The sequence below is a fragment of the Schistocerca nitens genome, chromosome 3, assembly GCF_023898315.1.
Source record: "Schistocerca nitens isolate TAMUIC-IGC-003100 chromosome 3, iqSchNite1.1, whole genome shotgun sequence".
NCBI classification, from domain to species: Eukaryota; Metazoa; Arthropoda; class Insecta; order Orthoptera; family Acrididae; genus Schistocerca; species Schistocerca nitens.
In genome coordinates, this window is record NC_064616.1 from 461,868,595 (window position 1) to 461,890,637 (window position 22,043).

The following is a 22,043-nucleotide window of genomic DNA, read 5'->3' on the forward strand; positions in this document are numbered from 1 at the left end:
AGATGCAGAGGCTCGAGCAAAGTGCTCAGCAACTGCGTTTGTGTCTGTAGATAAAAGGCCAAGGGATCGTGTTTTCCGCCGCAGTAACGATTGTTGTACTCACCTGCTCAATCAGCACATCAATGTTACCATGTGAGGGAGAGTCAACGGTGACTGCAGAGGTGAAAGTTTCCCAGTCTGCCTTATTTAAAGCCAGTCTGGACAGGCATCTGTGGGCCTGACACCAGCGCAGTGACAGGAAGATGGGGAAGTGGTCACTACCACACAGGTCATGTGCTCTCCAGTGGATAGATGGGAGAAGTCCTGGGCTGCAAACTGATAAATCAATGGCCGAGTAACTTCCATGAGCCACACTGAAATGTGTGGCAGCCCCAGTATTTAAGAGGCAGAGGTCGAACTGAGACAGTAAAGTTTTGAAATATCTGCCTCGAACAGTAAGTGTGGTGCCACCCTACAAGGGGTTATGGGTGTTAAAATCTCCCAAAAGTAGGAAAGGTTCAGGGAGTTGATCGATCAATACAGCTAATACATTCAGGGGTACTGCACCACCTGGAGGAAGATATACATTGCAGACAGTTATTTCCTGCGTCATCCTTATTCTGACAGCCACAGCTTCAAGAGGTGTTCGAAGGGACACAGTTTCACTACAGACTGAGTTTAGGGCATAAATGCAAACTCCACCTGACCCTTGATTATAGTCACTATGGTTCCTGTAATATCCCTTATAGCCACAGAGGGCAGGGGTCCGCATGGCTGGGAACCATGTTTCCTGGAGGGCAATGCTCAGTCAGGCCGTGGAGGAAAAAATGAAGAAAAAAAAAAAAAAAAACACCGCAATTCCACCGGAGGATGACATTGTGGGACTGGGAAGGCATGGAACATTCAATGAGGCAGTTTATGCCTCAGGTTCCTCTGCTGCCACCGGCTTATTCCCTGAGCAGTTTATATCCATTGTGCCTGAGGGTCCGATGAGATCTAGATCCTCAGCAGACGCCAGAATCTCTACCTTATCCCCAGACGCAGATAATGTAGGTAGTGGTGGTGTGGGTGCCACCACAATTTCCTTGGTCTTAAGGGTCTTCTTTCTGGACTTTTCTCGCTGCTCCTTGGGTTTCTCTGGCTGGGAGGGCTTCACTGATTGTCTCTGGGACTGAGGATGATTGTGAAGCCCTATGACCAGCTGCTTTTGCGCACTTCAGTCACTGGCAGGCGTCATCTTTCCCATTAGCAGAAACCTGGAAAGAGAGTGACCAAAGAGACCCCTTCCTAGCGACAGGAGCTGAAGACGACTTGCAATGCTTCGGCTGAGAAGTGGGGACTGGTGTCCACAAAACCGTGTAATTAAAAAATTGTACTTCTGCAAGCAGTGGCTGAAATGCAATTATTGCAGTCCAGTAGACTCAGACCGTTGAGTTTCATGTCAATGGCTACAGTGGTTTCTGAAATACAGGAAGCAAAGTCATCAAACTTAACATTGTCGGGATAGAGCGTTCCAGCTGCCCTTAAGTACACAAACTTTGATTTCATCTAGTCATGTGGGTTTTCTTAAATTATCATACTAAATATGCCATATATTTCTATGTTGTTGAATAGAGCAAAATTTTGTTTGATATCTGATCCCGGGGTCTGGAGATTTCTCCTGTAATTTCTTTCCAGTCCTGCAGTGGTGACTTACAATTCACTAATTGCTTTGGGTGGTTTATTTAAATATATCTGTTCCTTATTTGTGAATTCAGATGTTGTTGCCTGACATTTGGTGTTTACTATTTGGTAATATTCCAAACTTATTTGCTTTTGCATTCAATAAATGTTCCTGCTGCCTCGCTAAGTGTTTCATAGGATTTTTCAAACTTTTGATCACCGATATTTTTCTTTCTTATGCTCCAGTTGAATGCAGCCTTTTGGGTACTGCTTATTCAAAGTATAGTTTAAATACTGACATGAATTTAAGAAGCATTTCTGCCCCCACTTTGTTCCACTCTCCATGTTCTAATGGGGACTTAAACTTTCATATATTTCATTCTGAGATGACCATATGTATTCAAATTAGCAGTATTTTCAACGTAACTTTTTTCTAATGCCTGACAGTACTGTTGACACATGGCCCTTAATTGAAGGAGATGATTTCCTTGCTCTAGTTTGGCTGTTTGCGTGTGAAGATGAGATGTCACAACTCAACAAAATATTTTGTAGATATTACTAACTTCAGCTGATCCCTTGCATTGATTTTTTACATCACTGCAGATGAGTGTGTTAATTTCTGGGTTTAGATACCTTGCCTACATTCTGAGTTTAAAAAAACTTCAAATTATTACTAGGGTATCAGTACATCCAACCTGCATTCCATTATATGAACAGATGATGAGTCAAAATGTTTACTTCCACTTAAAAATACATGAACCACCAACTTCGAGTTTAAGGTTAAAAATACAACTTCATATACTTTCCTTTGCACCAGTCATCAGTGATACATACAACTGAACTAGTGTTTGCAATTCTTATTCTGTATCTAGTAGTTAAACACTAATTTATAATGCTTTCATGTTTTGCTGAAAGACTGTTAAGAATCTAGTTTTACTTAATGTGGTGGCTTCCTCTTCTTGAATTTAAAATTCCTGCAAATGGGGTGCAGGCATTGTATTTTAGATGGCACATTTTACCTGCTGTAGTTTCCTTTGTTTTCTATTAATGTCATTGTTATGAGTGCAGATGTGACAATTTCTCTTTCTCTTCTGAGATTACTACTTTTTCTGCAGCTGTTATAACTGTTTTTCTCTCAACATTTTCTTCTGTAGGTCATGTTTGTGAATATTTTACTACCATTACAAATGGAGAAGCTGGCCTTCTTTGATGATGATGATGATGATGATGATGATGATGATGATGATGATGATGATGATGATGATGATGATGATGATGATGATCTAGGGAAAGCACTATTCAGTGCCACTAATCCTCAGGCTGACTAATAATTGAGCTCTTTAAATAAAATAGATGCTTGCTCTGTGCCGTAAAGTGCTTTCTTGCTGGCTCATCTATGCTCAGAAGCAAAACATTTGAGGCGGACTGGCAGATACGTCCTCCTGTTGGCTTTTTTAATATCTTTGCTTATAAAAGAGTACTGAAAAAGCTTAAGCCTATCACAATTGCTTTTCACTCACCTAATCTAAGTAATGTGTCCAGATCCAACTTGTGCATTATTGAGCATATTCCAACACCACTTCACATTTTTGCCATGTAACATACACTTAGAGAGTAAATAGTTCCAATTTACAGGGTGATCTACTATAATGTCTAAATGCATTGCCATTTTTCTACTACATTGCTTTCATACACATTCCTCCTACACAAAACTTTATACTGCAGTTTTTTATTTGCATTCCTTTAGTGTTCCAGTTACTTAAAGAGCTATTACTATCTTGGAGATTATAAAATAGCTGTTTATTAATTAATGTTGTTCAACGTTTTTTATTATTATTATTCTTAAAATTGTGAAACATTCTGTCTCAAGAATGTGCTTATTGTTCATATTTTGACCTAGTGTCCACAAGTTTTAGTTTGTACCTACATAGTATTCATGCTGTAAATCTGTAATTTTCCACTGTAAACCACTATAATCTAAAATTTTTCTCATTCCATGGTTGGTGATTATTGGCAACAAGGGTATATGGAAGATAAATAAATTCATTCATTCACCAATTTTTTCTACTTTCATTTGCATTCTTTTGTATCAGAATGGTAAGTAGATGCAACTTGTGTTCCACTTCTAAACAATGAAACAGTTTATCAGAATATATTTTGGGATGATGATCTGATGATGTATTGCAACAAACAGATGAAACACCACCCCCATCCCCCAACTTACGAAAGAAAGAAGTATCTACACTGACCAGTGCAGCCCAAATGTGGGTAAGTGTTTATTTTTTCACGATTATTTCATCACAGGTCACAGCGCTTCTTAACACATGAAACTAAAGCTGACTTTGTAGTTGAAATGTAATTCACACAAACAGTTTGTTTCAAAAGTATATCTTTCTTAGTACAGTTTCAAAATGAGAACATTCTTTCTTCAAAGGTATTCAGTTTAGACCACGTAAATTCTAAGCTGATAATGTGTATTTTGAGACCTAATATCATTTGAATACATTGATTGAAATTTAGTTAACTTAAAGAAACTTTCTGGCAATACCATTACATACTCACCTTGAGCAAGTGAGTTTGTTTTTTAATGGAAAAATGTTTGTGCACCTTTCCCTAACTGTGAAGAGAAATCATATCAATCATTTATTACAACTGCATTTCCTTTAAAAACTATTACCAGGAGAAATTTCTTCAAATTAAAAAAGCATCAATACGAGTTTGCTGAATGGTGGACTAGAAACATATGTAGAACATTCCTCCCGTGGCAGTGTTCGTTTTCGAAACGACTCATACAACTGCTTATTACCAGCACCCCTCTTCAGGGGTGCTGTTACAACTCTACCATTATTTGCCCAATTTCTGTTTCAATTTACGGGTATAGTCTCTGAGCAGGTTTTAAAATAGATTCTGCTACTTTCAGTAACATAAGGAATAAGCAGCGCCAATAACAGTGAAAAAAGTCCGTGAAATGTTAGCCGCCAAATGTGCCATTTTGCAAAACGCTGCCCACACCATTAGACCTGTGCGTCAAAATGATGCAATATTTAATTGAAAGTTTAAAAGAAAAAAAAAAGTCCACAGGAGCATACGAGTATCTTTCGCAGGTGGCTTTAAATCAAAATTTTTGTCATTAAAGTCGTCTTTCACAGTAACTACAGCGAATAATGTAGCAGTTGCAGTTTAGGAATGGTGTTGGAAAAGAGCACACTGGCGGCAAACACTTTTACTTTGTATCGCTGACGATCTTTAAACAGCTAACCAAGACTGTCATAAAGTCGTGACAATCCCCATTAAAACAACTTTGTTTTATTTTAAACTACAATCAAATGGGTTCATCCATTTGGGAGTTCTGATGTTTTTAGGTCGGGGCTAAAAAGTATACAGAAATAAGTTACAGACAAAAGAACTGAGTCATTTACGAAAGGAAATCTTGTAATTGATGAGAGAGGTATATCACATTTCTTTACGAATTTCCGACGTCCGGATCCCTTTACAGTCTATTGCTATGGCCAAACGGACTGCAAGAACCGGCAACAGACTGTTCGTGACGTCACTGAGCGGGCGCACAGTCTTCCCTCTATAACGGGTTCTGACCCAGCTTCATTTCAGAATTATCTTCGTTCGTTAAGACTAACCTTTTCCTACGCTATAGTTTTGCGCCGGATTTCATTGAATTTTGGGTGTAAACGTCGCCTTCTATTGTGATGCGAACAGGCGATATGCTTTGTGCATTCAGCTTTGTGGCTGAAGGTAGTCTGCAGCTTGGTATCGCCCTTTGCTGAAATATTCAGGATTAATAACATACACGTTATTGCATGTGTATTTCCATGTGCATATGCCAGTATCCAGCTATTGTCATAGTGTAAACAAGGAAGTTGAGAAAATAGGTTGTTGCCTGAAATACGCTCTTTAAATTTCTCGATGTAGCAGGGGTAAAATATTGTGAGCGAACGGTTATATAATGCTTGTACTGAAACCAGACGGCAGTTACAAGAATCGAAAGACATGAAGGGGAAGCAGTGGTTGACAAGGCAGTGAGATGAGATTGCAGCCCATCCCTGATACTATACAATCTGTATATTGTGCAAGCTGTGATGGAAAGCAAGGATAAATTTGGAAAGGAAGTGAAAGTTCACGGAGAAGTAGTAAAAACTTTGTAGTTTGTCGATAACATTGTAATACTGTAAGAAATAGCAAAGGGATTTGAAGTGCAGTTGAACGGAATTGACAGTTTCTTGAAAGTAGGATGTAAGATGAACATCAACAAAAGCAAAACAAGGGTAATGGAATCTTGTCGAATTAAATCAGGGGATGCTGAAGGTATCAGGTTAGGAAAGGACACTAAAAGCAATAAATGAGTTTAGCTACATATGCAGTAAAATAACTTACTAACGCCAAAGTAAAGAGAATATGAAATGTAGAAAGCCAATACCAAGAAAAGAGTTTCTGAAGAAGAGAACTTTGTCACCGTCGAATACAAAATTGTTAGGAATCTTCTTCGTAGGTATTTGTCTAGAGTGTGGCCTTGTACGGAATTAAAACGTGGACGATAAGCAGTTCAGACATGAAGAGTACAGAAGTCTTTGAAATGTGGTGCTACAGTAGAATGCTGAAGATTAGACGGGTATATCTCGTAACTGAGAATATATACAATCGAATTGGGGAAAAATACATTTATTGTACAACTTCACTAAAAGGAGGGATCGGTTGGTAGGACATCAGGGAATTGTCAATTTAGTACTGGAGAGAAGTGTGGGCTGTAAGAATTGCAAAGGCAGACAAAGAGATGAGTACAATGAGCAGGTTCAAATAGATGTGGGTTGCAGTAATTCGAAGAGATTACGCAGGATAGAGTAGAGCGGCGAGCTGTGTCAAACCAGTCATCGGGGTGAAGCAGACGACGACATCTTGAGTTATCTTGATCACTGTAATTTCTACAATTTTCTGTTAAAACACCGCGCTATTCCTGCTCCAAGTAGTGCAATTACCTGAGCAGTTTACACAAAAGTCTGGCATTTAAAGCCATGGTCCTGCTTGATAGACGTTCGTCCCGAATCTGCCACATGTTACCTAGCCATTACACACTATTATGGTGTGTCGTATCTTTCCTAACACTTGTAGCACCGCATCGAAATGGATACGTAAGGTCTTATCTGCGGTCAAATAAATCCGGTCCCGATGTATTCTGGCAGGTTCGGCGAATTGGAAGTTAGGATGAAAGTGTCAGTCTACAGCAATTCGCCATTCACACTCTTAGTCGCTATTCCAACTTCTGTCCGCCTTCCATTTCCCATCTTTCTGCAGTTCAGCAGAGCCCATGTGAATTATATCCCTACAATTTACGATACCCTTACAGAGGCTGGGAGTGCTGCGCTTTTCTACCGGTACAACACACTGAGCACAATTCGTAGATTATGTAAACTGAAGAGGGAAGGGAAGGAAAGGAACTGAGATCAGCTGCATAGGGAAGCAGCGCCAACGAGCGAAAATTTGTGCCGGACCGGGACTCCAAGCAGTTTCTCCTGCTTACTAGGCAGTTACATTAGCCACTGCGCCATGCGGACTCAGTGTTTCATCGCAAATGCACAATCTCGACCTCCCGGCCGACTCACATTCCCAACGAGCGCCACCTATCCGCAGTCCCCGTCCATGTCCTCCATGCTCACTTATTTTAGATTCGCGCCGAAAGCCAACCGATAATGTGCATCCGCACTGAAGGTTGTGGATTCATCGCCCTTCGAGACGAACCAGTTACATGAATGCCTGGTGTCTGTTCTTTCTGACATGACACTCCCCAGCTAAGGGACTCAAGGCTCTCCAAACCCGTACCCAGGCAATGAAGACAGCTGCCGGAAGTGATCGCCATTTGGTACGACCCTCGAGGCACGTATGGTATATCGAATAGCACAGCCGCAGCGGTCCTCCCTTCCCCTCCCCCTTTTATTACCACGGTATATTTATTGAAGATACAACTCAACAGTCGCTGCCTGTCACACATGCATGGTCAGAACACTGTGCATAAAAAATCAAGACGAGACATTAAATCCTGTGACGCATGCAGCGTGTCACATATGCAAACGGCAAGAAATGGAAGGCCTCACTGGTCTGGAGAAATTATCAAGTGGAACTATTGTCACTATCGGCAAACAGTCATTGTAGCGAATACATCACACCACCAGCAGCACCATCACCACCACTTAGTAGCATTGTGTCCAATGACCTGAAATTCTAAAAAAAAAATTTTGGAAAATGGTTATTCAAGCAGCTGCAACACGAAAGACATGTAGCACAACTTGTCGAATGCTTTTACAAAAATGAGTAATTGCAATAATTGGCACTGGGGGAAAGAAAGTGTGTCAGAGGGGCTTGTTTTGTTGCCTGTGAAGCCCATCAACTTGCTCGTATTGAATTATTTTCTTCCTCCTTTCTCTTAATGGACACCTATATTTGGTTTTGTCTTATCAGACTGTGACAATTGTTTTGCCTCTCTAAATAAGATTCTTAATATCTAATTAGTCTGTCTTCAGCTCATCAAAAAGTATTCAGTTGAGTGGTCTATATGACTTACAACTATTTCATCCATCCATTGCATTTTCAGGACTGTAAGATCTAGTCTAAATGACAAAGGACAATATTTACAATGGGCACAAGATTTTTTATTTTCTACTGTGTGTTACACCACACCTAACAGAGAAGACCCATCCTTTACAAAACAGTTCTTTGTGGAAAGATCAAGCAGCAGTAGTAACTCATAAGGTTGTCATAAAAAGTATGTGCTGCATTTGGATATGGAAAATCCTTTATGCCCTAAACCTTACATGAATTGCTATGAATCACACACCGTGGGAGCCAACTAATAGCCTTTCCTGGTCATCATTGCAGTGACAACAGCAACCGTTACAAAATTGCTTCGAATGAAAAACAGCCCACAGTTGCACTAAATTATGTTTATTTTAAACCTTGACCATGGTTTCTGCTATAATAATATAGCCTTCTTCAGAAGTCCTAAGAATGATCAAAATAACATCTAGACCAGTAATACAATCTACACAAAAACTTCAAAATTGGGTAAGTGATAACATATTACATACACACTAATAAATGAAAAATGTCTTAGCCCAGCAGCTGCTGCAAGAGCAATAAAATAACTTCAACAGATATAAGCCTGTTTTGAACGTAAGGAAAATTACATATGGCACTGTATGTCCTCCGCCACTACCACTGTTATACTGGGCACACAGTTGTCAAACGTGCTGCTCCCAGTGCCCCCAGGCACTATAGGTGGTGCTCACCACAGTGAGAGATGTCACACCGTTTATCACGCAATTAGTCAATATTGATGACAAATTAATAATAAGCCTACATGTGCAAATGATGGACCATATACTATTAATACAAATGTGCAACAGATGAAATACTGTTGCATATGAGCATTAGAGTGATAGAACATTAACAATTTCATATAACAAAGTTTGTCGTATCACTATTTGATGCATGATTCAGAAACGAGCTATAGAGTGTATAATGTACAAGACTCTCATATGCAAATATAACTTCAGCCTAGATTATATGCTCTAATTGCTAAGCTATTAGAGGGTATAAAGTAAGCTAAAGTTAAATTTGCATATGAGAGTTTTGTTTCTGATTCATGCATCAAATAGTGATATCAGAAACTTCATTATATGAAATTGTTAATGTGTTACTACTCTAATGATTGCTTGCAAAAGTATTTAATCTGTTGAACATTCGTATTAATAGTATATGGTCCATAATTTGCACATGTAGGCTTGTTATTAATTAATTGTCATACATATTGACTAGTTGCCTGATAAACGGTGTGACGTATCTCACTGTGGTGAGTGCCACCTGTGGTGCAGCACATTTGACAACTGTACACCCAGTATAACAGTGGTAGTGGTGGAGGACACACGGTGCCATATGTAATTTTACTTGTGTTCAAAACAGGCTTATGTCTGTTGAAGTTATTTTATTGGTCTTGACACAGCCACTGAGCTAAGACATTTTTCATTTATTAGTGTGTATGTAATGTAATATGTTATCGCTTAACTAATTTTTAAGCTTTTGTGTAGATTGTATTACTGGACTAGATATTATTCTGATCATTTTAGGATGTCTGAAAGAGGCTATATTATCATAGCAGAAACCATGGTCAAGGTTTAAAATAAACATAATTTAGTGCAACTGTGGGCTGTTTTTCATTCAAGACAATGCTGAATTTAAAATTCTGCCAACAAATTAACAAGAGCTATGTCACTGCACTGCACTGAACTGTCTGAAAATTGGCACACGCAGCACCATCTAGAGGACAAAGCCTTACCATTTAGGCATAGTACACACATCAGTTTACAGCACTAGCACTAAATAAGTATCTGGCAAAGTTGTTGCACAAATGCTGGCTGAATGATAACTATTTGGCACTAAATTTCACTATGATGACCCGATTGATATAAATGAAATTACTGAGAACTACATTTTTCTACTGCTAAAATAAAGTTATTTTTTTTAAATATATTGTATCAGTTGTAAATTATGAGCATCATTGAACCAAAGTTTTGAGACTGGTGAAATACCCTCAGACTTCAAGAAGAATGTAATAATTGCAATTCCAAGGAAATCAGTTGCTGACAGGAGTGAAAATTATCAAACCACCAGTTTAATGTGACATGGTTGCAAAATACTAGCACCTATTCTCTACAAAAGAAGGGGAAAAACTGGTAGAGGCTGACCTCATGGAGGATCAGTTGGATTCCAGAGAAATGTAGGAACACACTAGACTTTACTGACCCTACGACTTAACTTAGATGACAGGTTCAGGAAAGGCAAACCTATGTTTATAGCATTTGTAGACTTAGAGAAAGTTTCTGACAATGTTGACCAGAATACTCTCTGAAACTCTGAAGATAGCAGGGGTAAAACACAGGGAGCACAAGGCTATTTACAACTTGTACAGAAACCAGATGGCAGCTATAAGAGTTGAGGAGCATGAAAGGGAAGTAGTGGTTGAGGTGGTAGGAGGGGGGGGGGGGAGAGGGGGGGTTGTAGCCTATCTTTGATGTTATTTAAAATGTACATTGAATAAGGAGTTAAGGGAAATAAAGACAAATTTGGGGTAGGAATTAACGCTCAGGGAGAAGAAATAAGTTTGATGATATTATAATTCTGTCAGAGACAGCAAAGGACTTGGAAGGGTAGTTGAACAGAATGGACAGTGTATTGAAACGAGGATATAAGATGACCATCCACAAAAACAAAACATTGATAATGGAAAGTAGTCTAATTGATTCAGGTGATGGTAAGGGAATTAGATTAGGAAATGAGACACTTAAAGCAGTAGGGGAGTTTTGTCATTTGGGCAGCAAAATAACTGATGAAGGCTGAAGTAGAGAGGATATAAAATGTAGATTGGCAATGGCAAGAAAAGAATTTCTGAAGAAGAGGAATTTGTTAACAGTGAATATAGATTTAAGTGTTACAAAGTCTTTTTCTGGAGGTATTTGTCTAGAGTGTAGACATGTTTGGAAATGAAACATGGCCGATAAACTGTTTCGACAAAAGGATAATAGAAGCTTTTGAAATGTGGAGCTCAGATGAATGTTGAAGATTAGATGGATAGGTCATGTAATTAATAATCAGGTACTGAACAGAACTTGAGAGACAAAAAAATTGCGACACAACTTGACCAAAACATAGGATCAGTTGATAGGACACATTCTGAGACATAAAGGGATCACCCGTTTAGTATTTGAGGCAAGTGTGAGGAGGAGGAGGAGTGGGGGGGGGGGGTGGCAAAAATTGTAGAGGGAGACCAAGAGATCAATACAGTAAACAGATTCAGAAGTATTTAGTCTGCAGTAGTTATTCAGTTATTCAGAGATGAAGAGGCCCACACAGGATTGGGAACTGCATCACACCAGTCTTCTGACTGAAGACCAAACCAACAACAACAATAGATATGCTGCTCAATGATGACTTGAAATTAAAAACCAAAACACCATAAGCAACAACTTAGACAACAAACTACTCACACAGGCTACGTTAGTCGATTACAGATAGGCTACACCAGTGAATTAGCTGAACACACTGTTCATAGCAAAGAAAACAGTCAGAGCACTCCTTCAGTATCATCCTTTTGGAAACAATAGCAAGAAGCAAACTTCATAAGAAAGACTAAATTCCAAATGGAATTTCATTTTTTCACTTAGTAATTACCCTTTTTCACAGGCATGCATACTACTGGCAAAGCTTGTTAATATCTAATGCATGAATAGGAAGACAATTACTAGCACAGTTTCAAATTTATGGTTTTGGTTAATTGCACAAAAAGCTCCTACATATTACAAGTATGATTTCATTTACACAAATGGGCAAAAAATAATATGTACACGAAAAGTAGCTTTCATTGCTAGAAACATCGTGTAAGTGATACACATCCACTTAACCACCCCACCCAAAAAACAATGAGGGGAATAAGAACTACAATTTTAAGACAAATATAATAAAGCTATAATATACATGAGAATCTCCAACCAAGACATCAAGAGAACTATATACTGGGTGTTCTTATCAGGCCGGTAACTATTACATTCTGCCTATTTGCTGACACAGTAACTGCAATTCAGTTTAAAAGTCACATGCAAAAAGCCATAGCGCTACTGAAAATAAAATAGGAACAAAAGTATCGATACATCAGTCACCCCTAAAACTAACACCAACTACTATGCACACACAGTGACAGTACACTCCAACAGAAGATAAAACAATAAAAATGAAATGTTATTGATTGGCGACTCCATGGAGTGTCCTGTGCACCACGACCAGATAATGGATATACTTAGGAGAGACAGCATTGGTCGTATTTTTTGTTTTATTAACCACAAAATCGATTTTTGGTCACTTAGTGATCACTTTAAGCTTGTTGGCACCAGTGCCTAACAATTTAAATTATATATTACAGCACTGAGGATGGTCACTAAGTGACCGAAAATCAATTTTGTGGTTAATAAAACAAAAAATATGACCAATGCTGTCTCTCCTTCTAAGTATAAAAATGAAATGACAAACAAGCAACACTTCAACATATGAAAACAATACACAAAGTAAACTATGTAAGGAGAATATGAAGTAGTTACATAATGACAGTTAAGAAGCATGCACCAAAATTAAGACACTGGGTATATGCCAATTAAGCTATCAGAACTGTGGGACATATATCTATGAATAAGTAGCAGAACTTCTTTCACAATATAAAAATTACACATCAGGTAATGGAATTGCAAAACAGCCCATTTGACACCTCGTGGAACACACAATACAAATAAATCATTCAGAAATGTGAAAAAATGATGGGAACAACCAGAGCAGGTAACATCAGACAGCTTACTCTTCAGCGAAGCTACCACAAATGATAGCCATACACAGAGCCAAACTTTTTCTATATATACTACCTGCTGCAGGTTAAGTAAGTAGGCATAAATGCAATATCTTCTTGTAGGTGGCAGTGGAATTATAATATATAAAATTATGTACAGCTCATTTTAATTTCACAGTTTAAAATAAAACATTTTAAACAGTTTCCAGATATTGTTTAATAATTGCTTCACCTTGTAATTTTTATTTTACAGTAATTACTAAGCAAAATGTTTAAACTTTTTACTTCTTAGTGGATTAGCAAAATTGTCCTGGTGAAAGTCACAGGATTCTATAAAAATGTGGTGAAGTCAACTAAAAAAAAATATGATCATGCTGTGATTATAAGAGGTCACAATAATTTACACTACCTCATTGAAAGTATCCGGACACCCCTATGTAATGCAGAATTGACCTCTACATGTGACAGGAGGCAGACCTGCCAATGTAAAAGGAGGTGGGGAGTAAGGTGTTATCAATAGAGAAGCAATAACAGCAGAATGGGTTGATCTGGAAAGCTCAATGGTTTTGAACGTGGAATAGTTATTGAATGTCAGATGAGTAACAAGTCCCTTAGGAACATTACAACAATTCTAAACCTGCCCATGTCGACTATTGGTGATGTGACAGTGAAGTGAAGTGGAAATGTGAACAGACAACCACAGCTAAACTAAGACCAAGCAGACATCATGTACTAACAGATGGAGACCATCAAGCATTGCAGAAGGTAGATGCAAAAAAAGAAACTGTGTCATCAGTGAAAGGAATCACTCGTAAATTCCAAAGTGCTATCAGAAGTCCAGCTAGCACAGATAATGTGTGCAGAGAGTTGAAAACAAAATAGGGTACAATTGTCGAGCAGCTCCTCATACGCTACATATTTCTCTAGTTGATGCTAAGCAAAAACTGAGATGGTGTAAAGGGTGATGCCACTGGACAGTGTATCACTAGAAAAGAGTGACTATGAGAGATGAAACCTTCTATATCCTGTTTGTCTGATGGAAGGGTTTGGCAATTGCTTGGAGAACTTTACCTGCCATCATGTGTAGTGCCAACAGTGATGTAAGGGGGGAAAGGGAAGGAGGGAGGGATAGGGGAGGAGAAAGAGGAAGAGTTATAGTATGGGGGCATTTTTCATGGACCCCTCACTGCAGTTAATGAAATGCTAACACTTTTTACAGTAGTCAGTATGTAAGAGGAACTGTTTGCACAAATTGACTGTATCAGCATGACAGTGCATCCTGTCATATAGCAGCCTCTGTGAAGCAATGGCTTGTGGACAGTAACAATCCTGAAATGGACTAGCCTGCCAGGAATCCGAACCTTAATGCAATGGGACACCTTTTGGATGAGTTACATGGTAGAATGTGACTTCACTCTAGACCTCAGTGTCCTACACCACTACCTTCCCTGGTTTCAGCTCTTGGGGAACCCCAGCATAGTTCAAGCCATCATAAAGGTGAAGGTTGGACACATTCCACATCAATGCCCACCAACATATGCCTGGATACTTTTGATCAACTAGTGTATATAAAAATGAAAGCAAACAACACTGCAATGATTTCAAAACTTATTGCCACAAGTATTTAACACGAATGTAATCGTCATAAACATGACAGCATGATATGATCTGCCATACTGATCAACTATAAGGGAAGCACTACAATTTCACAATTATGAGATCAAAAAAGTTTTGGAATACATTGAACAATGTACATTAGCTGGGCCAAAAGAAAATGGACTATGATGAAAACACACACACACACACACACACACACACACACACACACACACCATAGACTGCAAATAAGGACAGCTAGTTTCCCAGTTAGGTGAACTGTACCAAAAAAGTTAGTACAAAGGAGGATCCAATTGCCTTGGACTTCAACCACAAAGCTTTTTTTGGTCATCACAATAGTGATGTAGATCTGATGTGCTAGAGTCATAATCACTTGAAGAAATGTCATGCTATGCACTAAGTGGCCAGTAATTGCAACACAGTACTTAAGACCCAGTTAATACAATCACATATTGTAAAAATTAAAACGTCTGTAAATGTGTGGTGTGAAAATGGCAAATCAGCAAGTAGGGTCATCAAAGATTAAATGTGGAATATCTCACAAAAAAAATTAGACTTATTGCAAATATTTGTGAAGGAACACTCACTACATGTCAGTACTAGGTGCACATGGACTAAACTTCAGTGAAATAATATAATGTAGATTCAAAGGTTACTTATTTGCAATCAGTGATTGCAGACAGTGCTATAAGGGTGGTGGTGTGGCAATTTGTTAGTAAATATGCAGAAATTTCTTGATCATCACAACAAAGAAGGATCAACTGAAGTGACAGGCGTTGTGCTCCACGGTAATAGTCTTAAGCTGTTGTTATTGTTTTTGTTGTGGTCTTCAGTCCTGAGACTGGTTTGATGCAGCTCACCATGCTACTCTATCCTGTGCAAGGCTCTTCATCTCCGAATAACTACTGCAATCTACATCCTTCTGAACCTGCTTAGTGTATTCATCTCTTGGTCTCCCTCCGTGATTTTTTTACCCTCCATGCTTCTCTACAATACTAAACTGGTTATCTCGATGCCTCAGAAAGTGTCCTACCAACCAATCTCATCTTCTAGTCAAATTGTGACACAAATGCCTCCCCTCCCCAATTCTATTCAGTACCACCTCATTAGTTATGTGATCTACCCATCTAATCTTCAGCGTGCTTCTGTAGCACCATTTTGAAATCTTCTATTCTCTTCTTGTCAACACTGTTTACCGTCCATGTTTCGCTTCCATATGTGGCTACACTCCATACAAGTACTTTCAGAAAAGTCTTCCTGACACTTAAATCTATATCCTCTCTACTTCAACCGTCATAAGTTATTTTTTCCCCAAATAGCAAAGCTCATCTACTACTTTAAGTGCCTCATTTCCTAATCTAATTCATTCAGCATCACATGATTTAATTCAACTACATTCCAGTATCCTCGTTTTGCTTTTGTTGATGTTCATCTTATATCCTCCTTTAAAGACACTGTCCGTTCTGCTCAGTTGCTCTTCCAGGTATTTTGCTGTCTGACAGAATTACAATGTCGTCGGCGAACCTCAAAGTTTTTATTTCTTCTCCATGGATTTTAATTCCTACTCCGAATTTTCCTTTTGTTTCCTCTACTGGTTGCTCAATATACAGATTGAATAATATCGGGAATAGGCTACAACCCTGTCTCACTCCCTTCCCAACCACTGCTTCCCTTTCATGCCCCTCAACTCTTATAACTGCCATCTGGTTTCTGTACAAATTGTAAACAGCCTTTCGATCCCTATATTTTACCCCTGGCCGCTTCAGAATTTGAAAGAGAATATTCCAGTCAACTTTGTCAAAAGCTTTCTCTAAGTCTACAAATGCTAGAAATCTAGCTTTAGCTTTCCTTAACCTATCTTCTAAGAGAAGTTGTAGGGTCAGCGTTGCCGCGAGTGTTCCTACACTTCTACGGAATCCAAACTGATCTTCCCAGAGATTGGTTTCTACTAGTTTTTCCATTCGTTTGTAAAGAATTCGTGGTAGAATTTTGGAACTATGACCAATTAAACTGATAGTTCGGTAATTTTCACACCTGTCAACACCTGCTTTCCTTGGATTTGGAATTATTATATTCTTCTTGAAGTCTGAAGGTATTTCGCCTGTCTCATACATCTTCCTCACAAGATGGAAAAGTTTTACCATGGCTGGCGCTCCCAAGGCTGTCATGTTGTCTACTTGTGGGGCCTTGTTTCGACTTAGGTCTTTCAGTGCTCTGTCAAGTACTTCACACAGTATCATATCTCCCATTTCATCTACACCCTCTTCCATTTCCATAATACTGCCCTCAAGTGCCTTGTCCTTGTATAAACCTTCTATATACTCTTTCCACCTTTCTGCTTTCCCTTCTTTCCTTAGGACTTGTTTTCCATCTGAGCTCTTGATATTCATACAGGTGGTTCTCTTTTCTCCAATTGGTCTCTCTCCATTTTCCTGTAGGCATTACCTATCTTACCTCTAGATATATGCTTCTACATCCTTACATTTGTCCTTTAGCCATTTTACACTTCCTGTAGATCTCATCTAATTTTTGAGACGCGTGTTAAGTTAGCTAAATATAAAAAGATTAGGCTGCGTAACGTGCCTTTTGGGTGGGCTTAATAGTGTTGTCAGCCAGGCTGGTCCTTATGGCCTTACTATATGTGGTGATTTTAACATAGATCTCTCTTCAAACAGTATAGTGAACTTGAAGCTCACCAGTGTATTAAGCTCAAACAATCTTTTACATACAAGTTCAGACACTAGAGTAATGGACACATGCTCCAACAGATTATGCTATAACCAGCAGAAATGTTATAAATAAGGTAAATTACATGAACTTAAATTTTCTTTATTCTTGCTATTTTTGTCCAGAGATAGATACGCCTATATAAATTCAACTGTGTCATAAGCAACAAAAAATGTTCTACAGAAATAAATTCTGAGCAGATAATATGTTAGTGCTTTCTAGTACTAATTGGTAGTGGAGAAGTGGAACTCTGTGTACCATGTGAATGAGTCTGATGAAACATGGAATGAGTTCTATTGCACCCTGTTCAGACATTAGGACTAAAACTCCCCTTTCACAGAAATCCAGAAAGTAGTTAAACATTTCCATAATTTAAGTAATGCCATACAAACACCCACAAAGTATTATTAGACTCAGGCAGAGTATGCGTGATCTAAAGCTGCTTCATAAAGCTATTTCTCTGCAGATTTTTAAGGAAAAACACAATCAGGCAAAGATAACTTTTAAAACTTAAATTGCTAGCCACAGAAGCAGATTTTTCAAAGCATTAACATAAGTAAAATATCCTGGGAGCTAACTGCCATATACTGTGAAGGACCAAGATGAAGAACATGAAACCAATCAGCTTAAGACATGGTGCTAACATTGTGGAAAACCCAAATATTATATGTAAGACATTAATAACTATTTCACTACCCTTAGTGGCCAACTGACTCACATTATAGACATACAGGTTGAGACTCCAAGACACCCCAATCAATGTGCTGAGTTTGAATTTATGAAGGTGAATGTACATGAAATACACTAGGTAATACATAAACTAAATAGAAAAAAATTACCTGGATGGGGTGGCATATCCAGTGCAGTTACTATGGTAAGACTATGCACTTGATTAACTGCAGCATTAGAGACATATCCAAATGTTCTAAAAATGACTATGAAACCAGTGTACAGAAAGGGAAGTCAGCCAGAAGTCTCCAACTACTGACCAACATTAGATCTGACAAAAGCTTTAAACACTATAAATCATAGGTTACCTCTAAGAAACAGAAGTCATGCCATTCTGGAGATTCAACCAAGGAACTTTTAGCTCCATAACTGTTGAGTCGCAAGCAATGCACTTGACTGACTTGCAAATTAGATGGTAAAACTATAAACTTTCAATCCATTACTGAAACAGCAGCACACCATCTACCTCAGAACTCAGTTCTATGTCTCTTTCCCTTCCTTGGGTCAACTGAAGTTCACAGTACCACCCATCTGCTTTAATTCATTATTATGTTCTGTGACGCGTGGCGAACATGAAACAGAATGTGTTGGCAGAGAGCGACTTGAATTTTGCAGTGGCACTCTCTAGTGTGGTATGTCCATGTTTTTAATTTGTTTGAGAGTGTTGTTAGTAATTCATTGGACTGCTTTAGTGTTTGCAAGAATAACATTTAAGGTATTAGTTGTGGTTTGTTAGTGAATTAGAGCGATGCAGAAAGTCGTGGGCAATAGATTCATTCTGAAATTTGAAATTGTTAGTGTGGTTGGAGATTTAATATTACGTTCCTTTTATCATGGATATGAAAATGGTAGTTCACAAGTAGGATGCTGCATGTCACAATAAGGGATGGCATGTTGACCACAACTAAATTCCTACAGTTGTTTGGACTAATTGCAGAGTATGTGAAGTGTCATCTCGGTGGAAATACAATCAACTAAAGTTGGTGTATTTTGTCTCAGGTACCAGTATAGTATTCTATCTGGAGGAGTTCCTTGTTTGAGAATTCTAGGCTGACCATTCGAGAGATTGTCTGCCACATAATTTCTATCGCCTGTTAATTGAGTTTTGTGTTCATGAGACATAAGCTTTTTTTGTGTGTGTGTGTGTGGGGGGGGGGGCATCTTGCACGTTGTGTTTGAAAAATGGTATGAACAAAATTTTTATGATTTTTTTGTGTTGCGTTTTTAGTTGTGGGTAATTACGTTGGACTGTGAGAGGTGGGCATTGTGGTATTTGTTTTACCTACATTGGGGAGGTCAGGTTTTCAATACTAAGTATATGAGTTGAGTTTTGGTATTATGGCACCACAGACATCATTTGAACTACATATGTCAAATGAAAGTTTTTACTGAGGTTTCTGTTTGCTTAAGTTTTGTATGAGTGTTTTGTTGTCTTCATTATGAGGATTGTTCTTTATTTAGTTTGTCCCCACCCATAACAGCATAGTTCCTGTGGGTGTCCCATTAGTTTCATTTTTTCTGCAGTTAAATATTTTCTGCTTTATTTCTGTCTGTTCACACATGTAAAATGTCACATCACATCTGCCATTTGTATACACTTCAAATAGAGACGGGCGCCATCTTGATGACATCATGGGTTACAAACAATGGGTAGTACTAAAGTCTTCTCCTTTCCTCATATATAGGCCTAGGCATTATGACACTGCAGAATAACCCATGAACTCTCTTATTATAAGTTAGCCTATGTAGATGACAACTCAACCTTAATCTATGGAAAAGAATGTAAGGAGTCACAACGTGCTGCTACTAGTGGGATAACAGAACTAGCTAATAAAATACTTGTGGTGAATGTCACCAAATCTTAAGTATTGTTATTTAAAAGAGGCAGTACTTGCAACACCATCATACATAATATTGGCAACAGAAACTGGTGGTAGTAAATTTCTGGGTATGTACATATATGAAAATCTATGGTTGCCAAACAAACCATTTTGCACATGGAAATATTATAGCCAACTTGCAAAGATAGTTCCTAGCCAAACACTTGCAATAATATACTACAGAAGTCCTTTCTTAACTATGGAACTGAATTATGCACAGCTGATGAATCAAAGACTTACAGGCCCTACATGGGATAGGCCACAGTAAAAAATGTCAAAAATGATTTGTGCAGCACAAATATGTAACAATATATTCTTCATACACATTTGTTATACAACAGCCAGTTCAAGTGATTACACACGGTGATCTAATTGACTTCACCACCATAACGAAATAAAACAACTTTAAGAAAAGAACAAAATTAAAAATGGAAGATTGAAGTTGATACATCACTGGGTTGATTTGATTTAACAAACTACCAAACTCCCTAAGAAAGTGTAAGGACAATTATTTTAACACAAAATTAAAATCTTTTCTGATAGAAAAATTGTTTATTTCATGCAATGAATTTTAAGACACTACTTGTTATATTAAGCAGTACAATACCAGCTCTAAGGTAATAAACATAAGATGCAACAATTGTAGTATGTAACATATTTTGAAAGTGCAATTACTATTGTACTATCATTTCTGACATTTGCAAAAGCTTTTTTTGTGTTTGCTCCGTGCAAAGAAAATCTACTAAAAAAAATGTTTGTCATAGTTACCACAACACCAAGGAACACAACAATTGTGCAACACTAGATATTAACACCCAACTGCTAAAGATAGTATATACCTTAGCAGCTATAATGAAACACAGAAGAATAGTATGATTTAGCAATCAACTTAAACCTCCAACAAATGCATGAATGCAACCGTATTTCATGTGGTGACCTCTTTGCCTGAGGCACGTGATGTTATTGTCAACTTATGAGGGAGTTTTAAAACCTTGTTCTCTAGGTAGTGTTGCCACAAGTTTGAAATGCACCACAGGAAAATAAAATGTTAAAAAGTGACTGATTACCATATTTCTTTAACCAACTGACCATTGTCATCATATTTTATCTCACTGCCTTGGAAAACTATGCATGTATTATGACAGTCATTTACTTAAGTTCAAAATTTCGTAGTATTAAGACAAGGAAGAATAAACTAGTCACACAATGACCAATGAATCATGACATGCAAGTTTTACTGTCTTGCATACCAATGTTAAGACCTTTAAAGATATGCGACAGACACAGTTAACAAAAGTATAATACCTTAGAACAGTCATCATATTAACTGCTAATAACAGAATGACAGGCCAGAGTTATAAAATAGGAAGACAAAAATAACTCATTTAGGCTAGTACATTACTGAGTGACACTAGAGGAGGTGAGGTGAATGAGGAGTGTTATATACTTCATGCAAGAAGTTGTGGGCAGAACATAATTAATGGAAAGAGTGTAGGTTACCAGTCACTACACAGCTGGGGCACTGAGACCATAACTGGACCTAGCTGTGTTCAATGCCAAGAACACACACACACACACACACACACACACACACACACACACACACACACACACTGACTAAAAGAACTCAGTGAAAACTTGAATTTAGTTTCCTTCTTTCATGAAGGTGTGAAGTCTTCATATCTGAAACTCAAGACAGTTACTCTGATTTTCTTTTAATATCAGTACAGTGAAAGGAGAAAGAAACTGAAATGTCTAATCTTTGTTTCTTAAAATTATTATGCTTTATATTAAAACGAATGTAACATTGTGATGGTAGAACTTGTGGGTGAATTAACAATTTACAGAGAAGAATGTCATAAGTACACTGGTACTGAAATTTCCCAATTAGAGTGCATTAAAAAGGCTTTCGGTTTCTAATTATGACTGATAAGGGTCAATATTTTGCAAATGAATGTAGTGTTCTATGATTAAAAACTTCAAGTTCATAATAGCAAGGGCAAACTGTCAAAGCAGCTCTTGAGCTGTTTGCATAGCTAAATAACTAAAGTGCAAGCAAC

At 38.1% G+C, this 22,043-nt stretch overlaps 1 protein-coding gene across 6 annotated transcripts in view; it reads right to left on the reverse strand.

The window, feature by feature from the left end:
- Positions 1-22,043, reverse strand: part of LOC126248388 (uncharacterized) — a 246,169-nt gene that overhangs the window by 223,254 nt on the left and 872 nt on the right. The gene's annotated exons all lie outside the window — the stretch shown is intronic.